Genomic DNA, 22,032 nt, shown 5'->3' with positions numbered 1-22,032 from the left:
AATCAAATATACAATTATTACTTTTAATTTTTTTTAATTAAGGAATATGAGTAATTTTTTTAATACGAAACTGTTGCATCTACGCTTCATGTTCGGATTTATTTCAATAGAGAAAAGGACAAATACAGTCAACTGGGGCGCATAAAAGCTTTATTTCCAACACTTATTTCAAATATACATATATTAAATGTAACATATTTATAAAAGATAATTTCTTTAAATTATAGACATAACAATAACTACCATAACTACCATATTGAGCGTCCTTCCCGTCGCGTTGAAACGTCTTACAAATCATATTATGCCCTCATGTATTATGCTTTCCATTTGGTACTGACTGAGCGTGTTGAATTGGAAGAAAAGTTGTCTTACATAAACACGTACAAAGTCAATATTAACCTATTTTGTTAACTGATACAACAGTAAGGAAGTATACTTAACGCACTGACTAGAAAAAGAGTAAGCGTCACAACAGCGCCTGGTAAGGTGCAGCCATACTTAAAACTTTAAATCAGTAGCACCTCCCATCCCGCTTTTTTTTTTTTTTTTTTTTTTTTTTTTTTTTTTTTTTTTTTTTGATAACGTGTACGATAGGCATTTTACACATTCCTGATTAGGGATTAGGGATGCGACTTGGCTATTGTGTAATCGATTTCCCGTAATCAATTTGACGCTTTTATTGACTTTTCGATCTCTGCTGTAGAGTGCGTATCACTTTGCGGTTTCTGCACCCTTTGACACTCACTCGCTTGCTTTTAATGTAGTAATAATGTAGTTCTTTTAATGTAGTTCTCTTGTTGGCCGCTAGAGTGTTTACTACGTGTAACATATATATCACAGCTCTTACAATGTAACACGATAAACGATATCGTTACGCTATACACTTCTCACCTGTAAGCTTATGATGCTTAAAACATGAACAAACTACTGATACACTTATACAAAGAGTTCATAACACAGAATGTGCTAAGCCATCTAATTGCAGCTATAGTAATAGCTGTGTAGTAGTTAGCCTAAATTATGCGCGAGGTGCCTTAAGATTTTCAGTGTGATACATAAATAATAAATGGCACAATATTTGATTTGGGAAAATAAATGGCACAATATTTGATTCGGGAAAATAACAGAATCGATAACGGGGTAATTGAGCACAATATAAATCATGGAGTATGACCAGCTATAAATGCCCTGTGACGCAAAACAATAAATAAATAAATAAAATTATAATGTAATGATGGTTCAACCTCCAGTTAACCACTCCTCCATCATTTACGTTCTGTACATTACTTAACGCATCCACCTGAGGCTTGATTCCCTTTTAGTCTGCTTATTCAATGTATATACTTTATGGAGTCTACATTAAATTATGAAACCAAGGCGGAGTGGAGTAAAGCTTAACACAAATGGTGATTATCCCAACGCTTCTAAAATATTGAATCTGGCTGGTTACATGCTAACGGACTTACTTTGAACACAACTTTATTCAATAACTGGCATCAGCTTACACCTAATCTTACTTTTTATTTAAACGCAGCCTCATTTGCTTTTGCATTTCATACGTCTTTCCCCGCTGGAAGTCGAAAGCCGAAACAGAGGTGGGTAACTTCGGCAACTTGCTGTCCATAATGTGTCTTTTCCTCGCCAGGTCGTTTCTCAGGTTTGGGCTGTGGGGCCTGTTAATGGGCCCCCCTCTGTTAGGCCCCTCGAAGCTCCTGTGCTGGAGGCTACTGAAGGTACAGTCTCTCCCTTTCTGTTTGTGTAAAAACTTCAGATACTGATCCAGTTCGTTTTCCATGATTATCGACCTGCCGACTGGCGGGAGGCGTAAGGGATCCGAGCCACCGCTCCCTCTAGCGGAAGAATCGGAAATCTCAGTTACTATGGATTTCCGATGCGTATCGAAAAAAGGCTGTTCTAGGTATATCCTCTGGGAGATGGGGGTGGAATGGCTATAGGTGTTTTCACCGAGGATTGAGCTTTGCCGTCGCGTCATGTTCATTTTCGGCCATGAGTTAGCCGTGGATTGAGCGCTTCTTCCCACGTGAGAATAAAAACCATGTCCACCGTTTACATTAGTGTGGTCACCGTGGAAACTGAAGTCGGAGCTGGGAAGAGGAGGGAGGGTAGGCGGCTGCGTCCATTCGGTCAAATCCACGTCCGTTCGGCTGCGATATAGCCACATGGGTGGGCCGCCGTGTTGACCTACGCCAGCCGTGCTGTACGAGAGTTGGTTCAGTTGAGATTTATCCACGTTTCTCGGTCGACTGGACGAAGAAGACTCGGCTGGCGTTTTCTCTGTCTCAGCATAGCTGTGTGTGTGGGCACCCCGGGCCATCAAGGCTTTACTACTCTCACCTGCCTTATGGGCCTTAAGGCGCCAAGGCGTCTCGTACGTGTCACGCCCACCACCACCGCCGTCACTACCACCAGTGAACTGTGTGTCCGGCGTTACGGCAAAATCAGTGGTGAGGGAATCCTTGCCGTATGGGCATCTTATCGGGCGTCCACGGAGTTGGCGGAGTTCGTAAAGATTTCTGACTTTCGTCGGCAGGTTATAATTCACGTGTTTGTACCTTTGGGAGTAGTCTTGGTAACTCTCCCGTCCATGTCTCCGGGGGGATAGTGACTGATATGTGTCGTCAAACACACGGCCTACTGTCAGCTGCCTCTTCGATTTGTTATTGAGACTGTGTGTGTTGGATCCCCAGCTTACGTTGTCGTTTCTCTCATAAAATCGATCGATGTATAAATTTCTTTTGTCCGCATTGTGGTTGATCGAGTCCATATTTGCGTCGTAAATACAGAGGCAATCGACAATATTTGGCAGTGTTTTTAGTCCGTGTATAAAGATTGTAAACCTTTTATGTGTTAATGCCATTTAACGCGCACTAATCACCTTTTCCTTTCACTCGCGGCCTGACAACGCAAATAGCAGGCGGACGCTACCAGACCAATGAATGTTCAAAACACTGCCAAGTGTTTAAACTATCCACTAAAAGCGTTATCAAAATTTGAATCACTCAGTGTTTTTCCCCTTGGCGATGGAAGTTCTTTAATAATGAAGTAATCAAATGGCTGTTACCAGTGTTTACTTTTTAATAGTTATCGCAGTTTTGGTGGGGGGAGGTAGGGGTTAAGAACTGATAACTGCGCATATGCTCTTTTCCATAGTTTACTTGAATATTTTAATTTAATTGAAAATTGAAATTACAGACGGAAAGCATATTTGAAAGTGTGCCTTGGGAAAAGCACTATTTTGCCTCATTTTATATTTCCCATTATTTATTTATTTATTTATTTATTTGTTTGTTTGTTTGTTTGTTTTTATTTCATTATTATTATTATTATTATTATTATTATTATTTGATTGTTCTGTTTTTATAACCGGAACAATCACTTATCTGAATTCGGAGAACATCTGTTGAGTCCAAGTAAAATTACTGGAGACAGGACAATGTAAGGCTAAGATGTGTCTTCAGACATTCAAAAGATGCAACAATTTTACATTTTAACGGGAGGCCCTACACTTACCCCAGGATCTTAGCTAAATACATACATACATGTAGTCCCTATTTTAGTAGTGTGCCGCGCCCAGCCACGCGAATGACGACGTGCGAGAAGCTAGAGAGAGAGTCACCTGTAGCATTTGCTGGCCAACTAATAATAGTGTGTGTGTGTGTATGTGTGCGTGTGTGTGTGTGCGAGAGAGAGAGAGAAAGAAAATGAGAGTGTGTGTTTTGCGTCAACAATTTCAACAATGAGTAAAAAAAGTCTAGCTTTAATCGCATGTCTGCACGCAGCATTTTGATAGTAATATGTCCTCCAGTCTCAAGATTATTTGAAAATAAATCAAAAGCCGGGAGGGAAGTCACTATCACGCAATTCTCAAATAAAGGAAAATGATGGAATAGAACCTTTGTTATGAATCATGTAACTACTTAAATGTGCTCTCCACGGAATATTACCCGCAAAATGAATTTTCGTGTAGTAAAGAGACATTTTTTTCTACATGTACTCATGAATTATTGTTTGACCCGTCCTTGCACGTGGATTCGATGTCTAATTCCATTTCTAATTTAATACTTTAGTTTAAAATGACTGCCCAGTGAAATAAAGTCTGCTATCAATCGTTGCGGGCTACATGCAACGGCCGTAGAGAAGGCAGAGAAGATTATAACGACACTAGGTACGCTTAATTCAGAAAAGTTTTCTTGACAGGGACTTATCGCCTTTATCTTTTTGAGAAATATAAAAAGCTTTGTAGGATATAAATATGGCCATTGGGGATTTTCAAATGCGTGGAGAATACCTTTCGTGTTATTACATATGAATCGAGCGTAGATTCTCTGTAACGCATATAAACCACTGCTATTAGTTTCTTATACCCCTGTACCTCTTAGTCGACATGCCAAAGGAGGAACCGAATCAATCACCCGGTAACCTCCAAAGGACTGCACTTTGTTCACATTTCTGGCCGTAAATTAGACCTAATTATCTGTCCGTCGATTAAAAAAATTACATAGTAATGTATGACGCTTTTTTTGCTACAAGCACTATAGCATAATTATTCAAATAAAAGTAAATTCGTTAAAAATAATGCACTAAGCATATAATGTCTGCCCCAGTATCAATTTTCGGGAAATATTAAACATTACCATTTGGTATTTCTTAAAGTTCTGCTGTTTGAAACGTTGTGGTGGCATTTGGTCGGATTTACGTAAAGGGATAATAACTCTTCGTATGAGATCTATATTTCACAATAAAAACAATGTGAATAACTCATAGAAATATAATATGTTCTGTTTTACCATAAAAACGGCAGTTATAGCTATTATTCTGATATCTGAGCTTGTCTTCAGACCACGTGACCTCCATTGATGGCTATACTCTGTTAAAATCTTTTAAGAGATTTAAACAAAAAACCAAACTTTTTAGAAAAAAAACAGGGACTAACTTTGAATGTAAAAATGGATTCATTAACCATTGGTAAGTATGGGAAAATTATTGTTTACTCCAGGAAAATTCATTTTTTGGCCAAAACGAAGAGTTATCCCTTTAACTTTTTATTACTGAATTGTTCGAACTGTTCCTAGACCTTTTCGGAAACTGAATTGTTCGTCAATTGACACTCGCTGCAGAAAATCATACGCATATAATCTCTTAATCTGCACATGGAGTTAAATCTTTGGAAAATAAAGAACAACGTGAGTGTATTATCTAACACAATGACCTTGCTGGCCTTCAACTTTCTGAGGGATTCGTGTTTGTAACGACAAGAACCCATGCAACAAGGTCACAGAGCGGACACCCTCTGACGTAACTGAATTAATGCAGCTTTATTACCACCTGCGTCCCCCAATTATGGTTTATTTAGAGGTGCTTATTAGTGCATTGATGCAAACAATAAGTACATAATATGTTTAATGAGTGGGGATTTATAGCCTACGTATAAATAGAGAGAAAGACTAGTGAATAGACATTTTTTTCTTTTTCACTAAAAGCACTAGATTCCATTGTCCTTAAGCAATATTAATTCCGTCTCACGAAAAGTAATTATGTACAATGGCACTACATGAAGTGGAAAAATCATGAAACGTCAGTAATTTGCCTTCTCACTGCACCTCAGATGCTTATTATTTTTAACGAATTTGACATTTCCTTCCACACGTATATCCAGTTCTCAGAAAAAGAAGCTGTTTCAGTTAAAAAAATCTTTGATTTCCTTATTATGACAGAGTCCTCAGGATGTAATTTTTTTACGTGAACGCAGCAGTTCATCTCAATATTGTCGGCACTTTTTGCTTGTCTTTAAATTATTCTTATAGCGGTTTTAGTTCCCGATAAATTCATCTCATCTTTTCCTTTTATTAAATTACTGTACTTTTGGATTATAAAGCCACACGAGGTGCAAAATCAGCAAAATAATGATATTTCATTGTAAAAATGACAACGCATACGTGGTATTCTTTGCAGCAGGAAGACGGCAAATTTCCCTGTGCTGGGTTCTGTGTCTGAACGAAGATCATCTGATAGTCAATTGTTGGACTTGTATTGAGTTCATTGAGCAATTTCTTCGGGCGAGACCCTCATTAACTAGTGCGTGAAGCCGCTTCATAGACAAAGCAAATGAACCCGAACAACAAACATACGCATTAAAGATCTATTTTTGCCTATTCAAAGCAATATAAATCCATATGCATTTAACAAAGCATATCAGCTCCTAAACATAAAAGAATCAAATCAACATACGATTTCAGTTACTTTATTTGTTAATTATACACGTATAACCACGGCAAATGCATGTATCAAATATAATATGCTAATAAATCTGTAGCTAAGATGCACAAACTTGCTTAAGCTCTACCATACCGGTACTATAACTTTGTAATGAATATTTTAATTAATCGTAAGTCACATATATACAGATGCACATGCATATACATGTATTTTGAGTACGATTTGTATAACACTGACTTGCCCAATTATTTTCTCATTTTACTGTGTTACTTTACAATCTGGAAAGAAATCCGCAATTATTTAGCCGTGCCGTATATAACATATACATGTACGTTGAGGTAAAGATTTTTGTCCTTCGTCAAAAAGGAATTATGAAGGTGTTCATAAATACTATGTATACATGTGTATATTTCCTGCTGCCAGATGGCACATTGAAAAGAAATCATTTCCTCAAGTTCACAGTCCATAATGAATTGAGTTTCTTTGGATTCATGTTGCTTCGATATTGGAGTATAGACTCATCTGTCAGTTCTAATATTTATGATGAGAGCATTGCATGACACCGTGCTGAGACTTGTATCACATATTGATCGAATGGCTGCAAAAAAGTAAAGGTAAAATGTTAAGGCAAGATTCCCTGCCGGATGATATAATCTGAGAGACCTTTACGAGGAAATGTTTGGCATATATATTATGCAATGCTAGGTATTATCTTGCAAGTCAGAAATTCGCGCTACCGAGTCAATTGATCCCTTAAAAATGTTATGATTGGGGATCTTCCTTGTTGTTTATTTATATATGGATATATTTGTTTTTTAATCTTTCATCTAGATCCACAATCATTTTTGCTGTTTCAGATTCCATATATCTTTATTTTATATCCATATTTTGAAGCATTTTTTCTTCCTATGTAAAGCATACTGAATAACCAAATGTATTCAAGATTTTATTTATGATCATTTAACTGTATTTGCGGTCAGAAAGACTGGCAACCTGCCAAATTTTGTTTGCGACTGGTATGATATAAGAACGCTTAAATCTTTTTTCTCATTATTTAATATGTTGGCTTTAATCCAAGTGTACCCATGCATGCATGTAGCCACTTTTTGTATTGCACAAATGTAAGGCATACATGGAGATGGAGTTGTCGTTGGTGATGGTTTTAGTTGCCCATACATGTACCAACAAGAAGATGAAAAATGTAAAACTTTACTTATTATCATTATGCAATCAGTGTATTTGTTTACGTATGAAAGCGTTAAAGGTCACAATGTTACCGTAATTCTGACATCTTGGAATGTGGCCAAATAGCCTTTTATTCTATCCCAAACCGAACGACCATCTTAAAGACTTGCTGGTTGTTTCTTTACAAACCATAGAACTTACATGTACAAATGTTCGTCCACCAAGCTCGGCAACAGAACGGCACCGACCCCTCTCATTGGTTAGATCCAGAGTGACGTAATAAACCACCGGTATTAGCGGAGATATTTGTATTAAAAAGGAATATGTCACGTGGGTATCTAGCTCCTACTTCCATCTCTTTTTGCTCAAGAACATCCTGTGTTTTGATGCCTGTTTATGGACGTAAAAAATTGTCTCAGTTGCTATCTCAGAACTTCATCAGCGACGATATTGGTTACCGCCTTGATGGATGAGGTCCAAAGTAGTAAGTAATAATGTAATTTGAACTTATGTGAAGGAAACGTGTTTTTAACGCTACCTGACCCATCAGTGTCGATTTCACTGAATAGTGAATAATCCAGCGATAAAACCGATAAGGCATGAAACATAACAAGATATACTGGTGTGCTCTTACGTAATTTACCACATGCAATCCTCGCGACACAACTCTGCAGTATTAATAAGGTTTCATACTGCAGTTTATTCTTAGCAATTTTTAAATCCATGTGTTCAAGTGCGTGTCTGTATATTGCTATCACTTACTGGAGTCATTATACCGTCGTGTTAAACCTGTGCCAATATAACCGGGGCATTATGGATTCACGGCGTTAATGACGTTTACACCCTTCACAGATCCCCTTAACGTTATAGTGATTGACAAGTCAATAAAAAAACTGAGGAATTGAGTAGCACCAAAATGTATTCAAATGAATGAAAAAAGTTTATTTTTTAATCAATAAAGGTACATCTGCAAGTAATTTTCAATGCCATTTTCTTATAAATTAACCTTGATAAAACATTGACAATTTTAATTTCTTTTGAGAAAGAAAGTAATTACAGAGTGGGGTTACGACAACTTGACAAACTTTGTCTGCTGTGTAACTTTTGACGGCCGTTTTGGCAATTGATGTGACCACCATTTGGTGCATTGATTGGCACGTCAATTTAACAGACAGATACAGTTGAACTGCAACATCCTGTCGCAAAGAAGGAGGCTATGGATTGGAAATTAAAAAAAAAACTGCATTTCAACCTGGTGAAAGATACGAATACCCGGTGTACTATTTATTTTCATTCAAATACTTGATTTCCCACGAGTCCTTACTTAAGTGAATATTCGATGTGTCTATTTCAGCCCCGCCAAAGTGACGGGACTGTAAAATGTTTGAGAGGCAGATTTATCGGTTTTCAAACAATATTTTTTCGTGCTCCAATAATTCTGTAGACTATTCCTATATAACTATAGCAAACTATGACGCATAGAATTGACTTTCGCAGCAGAATGGCGGATCAAGGGAGGGGACTCAGGGGTCCAATGTGATAAGTGCAGGTTAACTGGGGTTTTCCCAGAAGTATCGAGGCCAGTAAGTTAGTATGGGACGAATGTTATCTGTATCAAGTAATGGAAAAAACTACAGATCCTTGCTGACTACCATTCCCGTCGCGTATTTAAAAAAAAAACGGAGAACACTAGAACAAAGGTCTCGATGCTTTTTTAAGCAATTTTTTTTAGTGCGTACAGTGAGAGTGTGTATCACCTATGGGTTTACAGGCATGCTAACCGTGTGTCGCCAATGAAGGAGCGGTCAAAATCAAGTTCTACGCCCCCAGCGTTTGACCCCATTTTATTGTTCTGTCAATCTTCATTCACAGTACAAATTTAAACCCGGGGACACTTTCTAGTATGTGAAATCCCATCAGAAAGTGAATCTACCTGTACTTTAAGTTTTTGCCTTCGTGAGGATTATATAGCAAGTTGCCAACAGTGTAGTCTATCTATCTGTCCACCATATACCTGTAGGTACAAAATGCTTCGATCCCTTCCAGTATGTGTCTACACGTCATATTATAACTTGCTGTTTGCGTGCCGAACCCTATTGGTTTCAATTTTTTATCGCCTTCTGTTCATAATCATACATGTATGTTTGCACATTTTCGCTTGTTCAGCATTCCAACTATTTGATTTCAAAAGACATGTTTTTTGAACATATCAGACTGACAAACAGCTGTTATTTCTGTGGTCGGACCCGGAGGCTTACGACAAAACTATTTTTTATTTAGTTTTTAGGATTTATGAGTTTCGGTCTCATAAATCGAATGGTCCGTCTCTGTTAGGCGGACCATTTGCCAAGGTATATCAGTATTTTCTGTAAAATTAACCCAAGAACTATATCACAAAATATCCTTCGCCTAACAACTTGTCTAACTTTAAGATTAAATTAAACTTGGGGCTACTTTGACCAAATACGTGTCAGGAGTAGTAAATTAAATGAATTGGCTGGTCCGTGGCAAAACAACGTGACTGTTGTTTCTTATATGTACCAGCACTTTGTATATACACAGTATACACTATATATATTAATTCTATAGAATTCAATTCGATTTCAATGTGTGCCTTTACTGGTATATATATTAACATGACCTAGTAGGCCTACGATATAATAAAAATAATAATAATAATACAGCATTTGAATGAAGACACTTATCTTTATACACCACGTATACTAATAAACTAAATGGTGAAGTACATTGGTGAAAAAAATATTTATCGATATGGACAGTTGTGGATTTATACCGAACTCAGGTACATGTAAATCTCATTCAATTGGTCTACGTGTTAAAAATAAATTCCTTAGTAAATCGGTCATAATAGACATTGTACAAGATGTCTCGGGTTTCTTTTTCGGCCTTGGGCTACTTTGACGCGGCCCTCTTAGATAATGGGTCAGCGGGCTTCAGTCGTGCACTATAGCTAGCTATATAGGTAGCATCAATAACAAAACACTACCCATCACGTGTTGCTGACCATGCATGGTCATTGTATCATAGGGGTCATTCACTGATGAAAAACAGGATGACATTTTGCCACTTTCTCAAGTTTCCCGATTATCATTGATAATAATGTGATATTTTTGCGTGGATGACATTCAGCGAATGTCATGGTCGTCTGCTGCTTGGGAAGTCGGCCTTGCTATTTCAAGGTCTTCGTGTGTGATATCTCTCCAAACCCAGATTGACATGCCGTTAAATAATCAACTGAACACATGTTGACGGCAAGATTGCGTTGGTATATATGCGCAAGTCATTTCTACCCAATCGGATCGCCTGCCTTTAAGCCGTATTAACTTTTTCCCCAAGGCCCAGCTGAGGGCTGACAACAGTATTGTGCTGAATTCCTCACAGTACAGAAACACACACGCACAGCTAGCGAGAAGCCAGAGCCACATCTACGAATAACTAGTGAAAACAATATACCGACGCTGTGGCGGAGTAGAGTTAAAACCTCACCTCGGCGGGTGAACGCTGTAGGTTGCATTGGCGCTACCAAACTCGGCGGCGCGGAGGTCTATTAGACTAAGAAACTGCATTAACCTCGGACCTAGGAAGCGTTTATCAGTGTGCCGCTGTTTTGAGTCATTTATATTTGGATTAAAACCACAGTGTAGCGTTGTTCAATGCACAACACCTGGTGTTGGTGTTACGGTATTTTATCCCTGCTGCACTCTTCGAACGTTAAGACGATTCAACAAGTAAGGATTCTGCTAGACTAATGACGATTTTTCGCACTTGATCGACTTGATCACGGAGAAGGTCTTACTCAGTCTATCTAGGCCATAGAACTTTTATCAAGAGATGTCCATCAGGTAAGGTATAAGTTGAATTTAACCCTTAGTGCTGGAGTAATTCGATGATGAAAATGATTCACTGCGTTCAGGAGGGGGGGGGGGTGATTCACATTCCATGACCTTGTACACGGTACATGAAGATATCCCCAGTTTTTTACTTTCTCATTGATCAACAATCAGACAAGCTGACAGACAGACAGACAGACAGACAGAGACACACCAGCAGACGCACTGAGTGAAGGAACGTGTCAATCTCCAAGATGTGTACACTGCATGCAACAATGATTCACTGGTTGCTTGTAAATATCAAATGTAACCGCATGCAAGGATTACGAAATTGAAATATCACGACATAAAATCATATAACAAGTTGGTGCATGAACAGCGGTTGTGTTCTACTCTTTGAGAATTTTGCGGGCTGAGAAAATGTCAACAGTGCCTACAATCTACTACCGGGGGTAAAGTCAGTTTACAAGCAGTACATGGTGACCTGCCCACAATGCTGTAGGCTTCAGTGGGCCTCCACAATGAACGTCTAATGCTAGGCTTATTACAACAAATTCTGAAATGATTTATTTTGGCTGAAAAAAAGCAACGTCAATATGTATTTTAGCGGCTGCCTGCCAGCTAAGCATTGACACGGATAAAATGAGTTCTATGAATATTATATGATATACATTAAGGATAAAATACGCTCGCTCAAGACCCTACAATGGTATAACTATTCGTGTGCACAATTGCAAAATATATATATTAGCCCCTCTCACCCTGATTATCAATACTTGAATGCTGAATAATTCATGCCTCTCCAAATATAAAAAAAAGCATTTTGGTTTCTTCCCATAATTATTAAGCCACATATATTTACATGATGAAAGTGTAGTGTCACAGCAGACACTTGTGTAGAGGCAGGGCACATGTCTATTTTAAGTACAGGGTAGGCTCGTATACCCAAGTCAGTAGTAGTAGTAGACCTGTTTCCAGGAAAGATGAGACGGCCAAACTTAGTACGGCCCAGCTAAAAAATTCTGTTTTCAGTATAGATGGATCGAGACAGTTTTCATGTAGCACGGCCCAGCTCAATATAGACATGTCTCTTGTATAGATGGACCAACCTAACTTATTACGGACCAGTTCAGTTTAGGTCAGGTAACTGTACGCCACTAAAGTGACTTATTTTTACTTATTTTTGCTGCCGTGCTTTATACGGCGAGTTAAACGATGACTTATGAGGCACTTAACAATACAGTGTACGGATATATATATATATATATATATATATATATATATATATATATATATATATATATATATATATATATATATATATATATATATATTTTTTTTTTTTTTTTTTTTTTGGGGGGGGGGGGTCTGTTTATCTCTGCTTCAATTTTAGGATAATGGATCTTTTTGTTTCCTGTTTGAGGTTACTGATTGCAGGAGCCAGGAATTCACTTTTTTTACTTTATTTAATACATGAATAACATTTCTGATAAGTCAACCAGCGAATCAATCAGAGTACTGTGGCAGGGTTCTTAAAATAGGCAGCAGTCTACTTACCTATCTCTTCTATCATTGAAAGTCTTGCTGAGTTAAAGAGCATGGTTTTCGACAAGAGGGTAAATATTAGCAGGTGTTTGAATTTCAGACTCTATTGACATTTAGATAAGTGACCTAGATATCTATCGAGGCGGCTGATGCCGGTTCATGTATTTTGATTGAGTGGAAGCGTTTTTGATTGCTTTTTTCTCTGGTGTAGAGAAGATTATGTATGTCACAGACCTTACATATGACACAGTCCCCTTGCAGTAGGTCCGCACTACCTTAATGGGAGTAATCGGCAACTGCACGAGAATTCACGAGAGTTTGGGAATTCCTAGACCCTATCGTACTAACTTTGGATCGATCTATCTCCAAGTGGATTCTTGCTAAATTCCTATCAACTTAAGCGGCTTATATGGCTTGTATGCCTACGAAAGGTGCTAGGGGGCCAATGTATTATCGTTAAGCAGCTTCAGTAGGCGTGCCAGACATCTAAGCCGCTTAAGCTGAAAGCAATTTAGCGAGTAACCCCTTGGAGATGGGTCAATCCTGTTAGATTGATCTAGGTATGGGAACCCAGGCTTTTGGTCAACTTTTAAGCACTAATTGGGACATACTGTTATTGTTATAAGCGGCATGCGGGAATAAAAGTGATATTCAAAAGCATGATGAATTAGTGCTCATTCGCAGTTGATTTATTTCGGCAGAAGAGAAAATAAGAATAAAAATATCCGTGATGTAATTCTGTCAGTTTTTATTCGTGGCCTCATTGTACTCTCTAGTCCGCCATAATTCCTGACCACACTCTCCTCCAAATTCCACAAAATTTCGAATGACGTTGCTTTGTGCATGTCTGGAGACATTGGCTATATCGAATATATTTGTTTCCCATTAAATCCCAGCGTACCTATCTCCTGGGAACTCGTATGTAGGCCTACGTACTGTACATGAGTATGCTTCGATCTATAAGTTCTACTGTTAGCTTACTTATATCGGCGTACATGTATTATGGATCTGAAACCACTTCATCGTTGATACACTTAATGGTTTAGTTACAGTATATTACTCAGGCCCGTAGCCAGCAATTTCAAAAGGGGGGTTCTTTTACTGAAAAAAGTGGACCTTTTCCCATAAAAAGTTCATGTACCTAGATAAAATTTTACCCAGAGTGGACCTTTTCCCAGCAAAAGGGGCGGTTCTTTCGAACCCCCCGAATCCCCCTGGCTACGGGCCGGATTACTACTGAGTACTTCGTGTGAAAATGCTGTGTGGGTCCATTAATAACATCAACACATATGTGACACGTCTGAAACATTGCATCACGTCACTGGCACTTATTAAGTATATGAACAATGTAGCTAACCTTGCCGCCACATGTATGTAGTGACAGGATATTTACGTGTTTTTAGGACTGCTTTGAGACGTACACAAGTTGTAACTGTGAAGCAGAAAGTCAGTTAGTGCTCTTCTGAATATGATAAGGCATAAATCATTTGCTCTATGTGATTTACCGGTACCTGTATATCATAATGCACCATTAATAACCCAAACTATTCTTCGTATATTCTACCCAGTTAATACACAGAATGCACAGAGGGAAAACTGGACTCGTAGAATATGTTTGTGCCCCAATAATCACCAACATGTTGTATAATGTTTTTTGTTATGCAGCTGTTCCGATCAGTGCGTGCTTTAGGGCTCATTCCCAATGAAATTATCGTGCAACGTAGGTCGATCCAACTCCAACTCCTACTCTTGCTAAATGCAATCAGATTAATTTTTTTAAAAACACGCCTCCTCTTGTTTCCAGCCTACTCGTGTAATCACCAGCTTTTCTGCTTCTTGCCTAACGCCAGGAGGAGGGGTGTTTATGTTAGTCTGACTGCATTCAGCGAGTCACCGAAGTGTTGGATCGATCTACGTAGATCGATAATTTCACTGTGAATGAGCCACGGCTACGCGAGACACTAGATCGAGATTCCCTGTTCCGCGAGGGTAAAAGGTCAGGTTTGTTGTGTCTGTGATACGGTATGCGGTCACAGTCTGAAGTTATCAAAACAACTATATGTATCTAAAGGTAAAGTCTACGAGACTTCCTTCAAGGGTAGAGGAGGACGGCGTATGCTGTCTTTGCCTGTGTGGCAGGAGCTCACGTCTTAGTAATGCTAGTTTTGACAGGGGAGGATCCAGAGATATTTTCTGACAGCCTTCAAAATTATCTTTGTCGATCCATCCTCCATTTTTGACCGTCTTCCGACAGAAAAAGATATGTATTGTCGGCAATGTAAACTTTGAAATCTGACCGTCTTCAGGAAGACCCAGAAGACAACCTCAATCCGCCCCTAGTCCAGGGAATAAAAGTCCTAGAGAATGCTTTGCTGGGAATGGAAGTCCTAACGCATACATTGCTAGGATTCAGAAATTGGACGTGCATTCCCAAAAATTTAGCATCGCATGTCCTACTTGTATATACTTTCACACACAAAATGATGTACAGTCTGGATGATTTAGCTCTATAAGTATGTTTGATTTATAGGTATACGAGCTGGTAGCTTGGGCTTTATTTCATGAATATGACACCTTATTTTCATATTTAATTTCTCGTTCTTAAAAAAATCAACCGGAAAAACATACGTAGACAAATTCTGTCAGATTTTATTGAAAAATTCGTTCCCTCATCGCACTTGCTTGTCTGTCATATTATTATTTTAGACCCCCACCCCAATGCCAAGTCCCTCGATCTTGCGCGAAGATGTGAGATCTTTTAGACTGTATGGGATACACATAGGAAGTGCTGCTGTAAGAACATGAACATGTGACATATAACGTATATAACATACAGACATCTATTATAAACATGTAACAAAGCTGCCGGTACTGGTAGGTGCGCGTTGTTGACAGTTTAATGGTTGGTTTCATTTTTTTGTATACCTAAGGATTATGCCAGTGTCAATACTTACACTGCTTATAGTCAGTTCTGTGTTTTGTAGGTCTTATTATCAGGTCATTGAGCTTGTTTTCGCTCTTTTAAAGATTGTTACGTTGTTGCATGTAAGGTGACAATAGATACACTGTTTATAGCCTTCTATATTTAACACCCGGGTATGTCTTGTTATCAGGACCTTGACTCCGGCGTTATCAAGAAGGTCTGGTTGAATTTGATATTCTGGTATTGATTTGTAATTAAATACCTCTAAGAAACCAATATCAGTTACAGTTAGATCCGCAACTGTGCCACACCAGGGCAGAAGAAGCTAGGGGTTCATTTCTCCTTACCTTTACTCGGGGTAATTGCAAAATGCATAGAGCCTTTTATCTCATATAATTGGTTTTGTGGATTGAGACTGCTGGTCGCTTTTTCATTTTAAAGATGCCTGAATAGATATCTGGACTCGAAACGAAAGAAAAAACGGAAGAAAAATCGCACAGGTTTTTTGTTCTACTCATTACCATCTATAAGCGTCTACATCAAGCATGCAAAAACAAGTTGAAAAAATAAGATAATGAACTTTGTCAGTAAGGTAAAAACCATTGCTATTGAGTCAAGGACGACAAAACAAAGCCGTAAGGGTATAGATAATTTTTGCAATGTGTTGTAGGAAGTTAAATTTGCTATGATGAACAGTTTCCTCGACTACATATACTGTTGCTGTGGTCTAATGACCGAATTCTTTCTTTCAAAAGTAGAATTTCGCGTGAAATTACTTTCTGTGGCATTTTTTTGCATCAAATCGTTGCGTCTTTTGTAAAATGTGATCATTTCTTGGCTTCCAACCTGCCTCATCGATATATTTGCTATTATTTTACAGCGGAGCTATTTTGCGGTTCTTACTGTTCGGATAAAAATAAAATAATTACTTGCTTGTATAGTCTCTGAAATGTAATAAAGTAATTATTTTCAATATAAAAATGACCCAACATTCGCCTGAGGGTTCATTCGCGTACTAGGTATTTCGGACTAACTCTGTGAGGACTCTCTCTCATTGCAATCAGATTAATAGGTTACCACGCCTATCCTACTCTGAGTGTCAGAGCACTATAAAGCTAGCTTGCTCACTATACCTTTCCATGTGTCAGCTTTACACATGCATTTATTGCTGATGTGGGTTGTATATGAAATCAAGATCGAGCTGGCAATACCGAAATATAGAGCCTCGGCCTCTTCCTGAAGTTGGGTAGAATACAAAAAACCTGATGGTTATACAGGTACGAGAGCATTGGTATCAAGAAGAGGCGTGTCAGTTTGATTGCATTCAGCAAGATTCCCCGCGGAGCTATGCCTGTCATTCGAACTACTACTGTACAAATGTAGTGCGATAGTTTTATTGTGAACGCGCTCAGAGTTGTCTATCTAATTGTGTTTTAAAGGGGTTCCCTTGTGGTTCTTTGCCTAATGGCGTCCCACTCCCCACATTTTCATTTTAAAAACATCGATATGGAAAAACCACTTCCTCGAACGTCCTCGTGAAAAAAAATCCCCTCCGAAAGACTCTTGTTTATGTCGATACTGTCAACTAAGCACCGAGACAAATTCGTTTTGTTGTCATTATCTTTGAAGGAGCCGGCTGCCAATAAGATTACAATCAGATGATGACAAATTACAAACCAGTTTCCATGGCAATTCCTGTCGGCACCTAGAGCTTTAGTATATTAAGTACGCTTCCCAGGTGTCGCCCTACAATTATTTCAACTGTCAATAATCCCAAGGAGATTTTCAATAGGATGTGTTTTTGTGAATCGTACTTCAATTGACATGCATGCTGTGAAATACACTGCCTGCAGCGGCAATTAATTATGCATGTACTTGCTGTGCCGTGAAGCCTGTAATACACGATACACGTGTATGGTTTGCTTTCCATTGATTAGTATGAAATATGTGACTGCAAGTGAAAAGAATTTGGAAATTTGAAATGCAAGACACTGTTTGTGAGTATTTTATTTGTATTCATTTATTTATTTATTTGTGACTTATTTAATTTTTCCTCTCGCGCGCGCAAGCGCGTGGTATGTGTGAGTCGTCTCTGATTTCGTCAAATGGTGCCTCAAATGGCTCCGAACACTCAATAGAGACCGACACTTGAGTAAGTTGGAAAGGTGGAAGATCTTACAAAGACTACCTTTTGAATGGTGGGATTTATTAGTCCAAGTTTCCTGCAAAATTTTTCCTTTATTCATTTGACGCCATACAAATAAATTATTACATAATTTTTGGTTCATTTAATGATACATGTAACTGTAGGAAACATGGTCAATTATTTCAGCAACAGTGTAATATTTAAAGTGGTCTTTATCATCTGTATCTGTTCAAGAACGATGTTGATGTTCTTATACTTCCAAAACAAGATAGTATTGATTCTATAATTGCATATTTCAAATATTAAAGAAATCAGTTAAAAATGAAGAGAGTTTCAATGGAAATTCATCAACTCAAATAATATACCATTTGAACACTATGTACACTGTTGTTATTAAAGAAATCAGTTAAAAATGAAGAGAGTTTCAATGGAAATTCATCAACTCAAATAATATACCATTTGAACACTAAGTACACTGTTGTTCATCCAATTGCAAAAATGATGCGCTACAAAATAAGCGATCAAAAGTACGTCACTTAGATGTTCTTTAATGGTTTTAAAGCATCCATGAGAGATTTCCGTTTCTCGTAATGCAATTTTATATCACCTTTGGCAAAATATTTGTTTCACATGAACGAAACCTTTCATATTCATTGCGGCATGATGTGGACGAGCACGTTCGCGTGTTTTTTTTTTTTTTTCTTCCATGGTTTCATTTTTATCACAAAAAAATGCTGAAAATGCGCCAAAACATTCGTGACTGATTAACTGAATCCATTCGCTTATAATACCTGCATCATTAAAGACAGGGTAAATCTGCTCTATCTCACATACGATTGCCCTAGCTTATATTTTAAGACTTCAAAGCACGGTGTGGCGACCGTTGTGGAGCACGTGTTTGTACAGTACCGATGATCGGAAGTATAGGTTTATGATTAGGGAGAAATATTCGTACATGTAGTCACATAAATTGCCATCTTGGTTGGATTATTTGACGCGCTTTTAGCACTGACAGAAAAATCCCGTATCTAACAAGAACACCCAGAGGTCACAGGCCTCAGCCAAAACAAATAATTAACTCATAATTAACCACTAATTAATTAACTAATTAATTAATAAATTAAAATCAAAATCCGTTAATTAATTTTTGCGTAAAGCTGTTGACAGATAGAAAACAGACACAGAAAATCAAAACATCTATTGGTGAGTCAATTATCTTCTCGACGGACCCTGGCCTTAGTTTTCACGTCCAGGAACTTAAATTCTATCAAAACCGATAGCAACGTGACAGACCTAGAAAGGACGGGAGTCCTAACGTAAAAGTTGCAATTTATCCCCTAGTTTGGTGGCATTGTCAGTGACACTGCCGGTAGGGATTCTGTTTTTTTCCTTGGAATTTGAAATAGGAAAACGATAAAACCACTACTACCAAAAATGCATCTACGATCAAATCAGAGACGGAAGCCACCTTCATTAATGACACATTGCCTTCTTCTCGTCTTAGCGCGTCGCAGAGTTTTTGAAACTACACAGCAAGAACAAATGTTTTTTTTTTTTTCGTATTCGTTGTGTGCCCTAGTGTATTACGAGTGTTTTCCTCATTATTCTTTTTTAACTACCCCCTGTAGTTTCAGCAGCTGTTGCTATTCTGCAGAAACACAGGTGCCTTCGACCTCTTTTGTTCTGAAAAAAGATGTAATTGATCTGCAACCTACTTCCTATTCGAGCACCAGATTATCAAGGGAACATCTGCCTTTTGATTTTTAGATATTATTCTTAAATACAGCACTGTAGTATTGCACATTGTGCACGTTGATGAAACAGACATGTAAATGGCATGCATTTAACGAGACTAGAATAATATAAACGGGGTGATTTGATGCTGTCGGCGGGATTTACCATGGTCTCAATTGTTGTTCACTGCGTTGTATTGCTGCGAAAGTTTTGTTTTGTCTTACTGAGGCATTCGCCAATGCTAATTGCAATTATTTTGCTTTCATTTATGTTAATCCGGCTATCTTCACTTTGAAAACCTTTTTCTATAAAAAAACTGAAAGGTGTTTTTGGAGCCCCGTCATGCCCCCTCCCTCCCCCCATGGCATATGAGCGCAAATTATTTTTTTCGCGTATCATAGGTCACGTGGTTCAGTGGATTTGTTGTCCAATCCGGAAAGGTCTGTAGCACACCAGCTGTACGTGGATTTGCGTCCGTAATCTCTTTGTTTTTAATTTTGATATCCTGTTTTTATGTTCCAAAGGTAGCGTAGGCCGAGATTACCTTATTTTTAATACTGATCATTATACTCCTGCTAAAAACTCTTCCATTCTTATTTAAAATCAAATATTCGATATTTTCTATTTATGCATTTAACCTCTTAACTACTACATGTAGTAGTGCACAATTTCTATCAGGAATATTAGTAATATAAGCAGAAGTTCGTCTCGCCCTTACGCAGGCGCTCCCCCCCCCCCCCCCCCCCCCCCCCCGTGTTCCCTGCCCCCACATTCCCTGTCCTCGATCCCTGAATTTAATCTCCACATATTTATTATAATGGTTACATACACCGCTTAGAACATAAATAATAAGTGGTTTGAACGATTACAAACAGCCAATATATGGTGTCGTTTCTCAAACTACTTAATTGTTGCTACAACTGAATTACCTTGTTTAAAGATACAGAAGGACTGGAAGTGAAATAAAAAATACTAAAACTAAAACAATGCTTGAACACGTGTCTTTAACCCCGACCTGGCTTTGTGCCAGCGGGCCGAATTGATAAGTTCCATCGAGTGCAAATGCGAATGTCACAGAATTTAAATAAAAAAATTAGAGATGGGAGATGTTTTAATGATACAAACAGCGTTTTTTTTTTTTTAAGAACGCGGAGATTTTTCTGGATATCAGCGCATTTATAAGACACACTGACCTTGATCTTCAAACAAGTTTTTTTTAATGGATAATTTTTAAAAATCGATTAAATATTTCACAGCATATTTTGCGTTAGGTGAAATTTGTCTTTTATTGTCTCTTATTCCATGATGGCAATGAAATTAATCATTTTGATGATGGGTTAAAACACCAATGTCTTGGAAGCATGAAACAGCAACTTTTAGTGTCTCTTCAGAAACGATGGGCTTTTTTGCCGACTTTTGTGCTGTTTTTAAAAAAACAATTTAACCAAATAACAATGAATGTTGATGTGTCTCCTCTGTATTTGGACGTTAACATACGGCTGCAGACAATTAATGCACTCTTTCTATAAATGATATGCTTAAGCATCCGTACCTGTAGGCAGATATTCTGAACGCATGAAAAGGGGATAAATTTATCGCGTTGACACGTACATTGTATATTGACTGGCTGTTAATAAACTGTAGTGAAAACAAGGGGGGTGGAACTTTCAAGGCGGAAGTACGTTGGCTACATTGATCTACATTGGGATGTATTATGAAATTCCTAACTCGTTCTCTTATGCCCCCATTTTAGTGTGGTTGGGGCGCAAATGTAAGTAGTTACATATTATTTCTAATGTACTGTGTGTAAAAGAGACGAAAAAAACAAGATTTTCAAATTACTCAACGTTACTCTGTCTTGGGAAATCAATCCTCTTGAAGAGCTACTGTTAGCAGGAATATACTCGGGAGTTTAGTTACCCTATCTTGCTTATTTGTTGGCAACTGTTCCACCGGCTACTCTACGTAAGTGTTTTTGGCTTGGTGTTATCGAAGTTAGCCAACATATCACTTTTGCAATATGAAAGACGTACAGCACCTGTAAGTTTTCACTGGCAGAACGGATAATATCTCCAACTCATAATTTAACAGAACAAAATGCGTCTCTACAAGGCTATTGACGCCGTTAGCCGATTAGGATAGGGCTCGAAACATTGGGGATCGATAAACCAGGGAAGTGTAAGGGTCTTTGGAAAATTTAATGCAACTACCTGGTAGTGGCATTAAAGGACGAGTTTTTTTAAAAGTAATTTCCGTTATTTCGTCTTAAACCAGTGAAGAGATTAAATCTTAATTTTTGGGGTTAATAAAATTACAAGTTAAAAGTGAAACCATCCAACCCGGAAACAAATCCCCTCCCCCTCTCACTAAAATTCAAGAGGGTCTATGGCAACGTTTCTGAGGCCATTCAG

The 22,032-nt window shown here is 38.1% G+C and overlaps 1 protein-coding gene across 5 annotated transcripts in view; it reads left to right on the top strand.

The window, feature by feature from the left end:
- The window catches only part of LOC106179306 (uncharacterized), a 32,496-nt gene that overhangs the window by 1,735 nt on the left and 8,729 nt on the right, over nucleotides 1–22,032 (top strand). Inside the window, exon 1 of one of the 5 annotated variants that reach the window (XM_013562871.2) lies at nucleotides 7,562–7,906. The exons of 3 other annotated variants lie outside the window; for them this stretch is intronic. The gene's annotated coding sequence lies outside the window, so the exon portion shown is untranslated. Of the gene's footprint in view, nucleotides 1–7,561; nucleotides 7,907–10,460; nucleotides 11,286–22,032 lie in introns of those variants that run through there. One more of the 5 variants, XM_013562868.2, reaches the window with a different exon arrangement.

The sequence above is a fragment of the Lingula anatina genome, chromosome 6 (genome assembly GCF_051362555.1).
Source record: "Lingula anatina isolate TDL-2025a chromosome 6, LinAna3.0, whole genome shotgun sequence".
In the NCBI taxonomy this organism is placed as follows: Eukaryota; Metazoa; Brachiopoda; class Lingulata; order Lingulida; family Lingulidae; genus Lingula; species Lingula anatina.
This window is presented reverse-complemented; position numbering and strand designations above follow the sequence as displayed.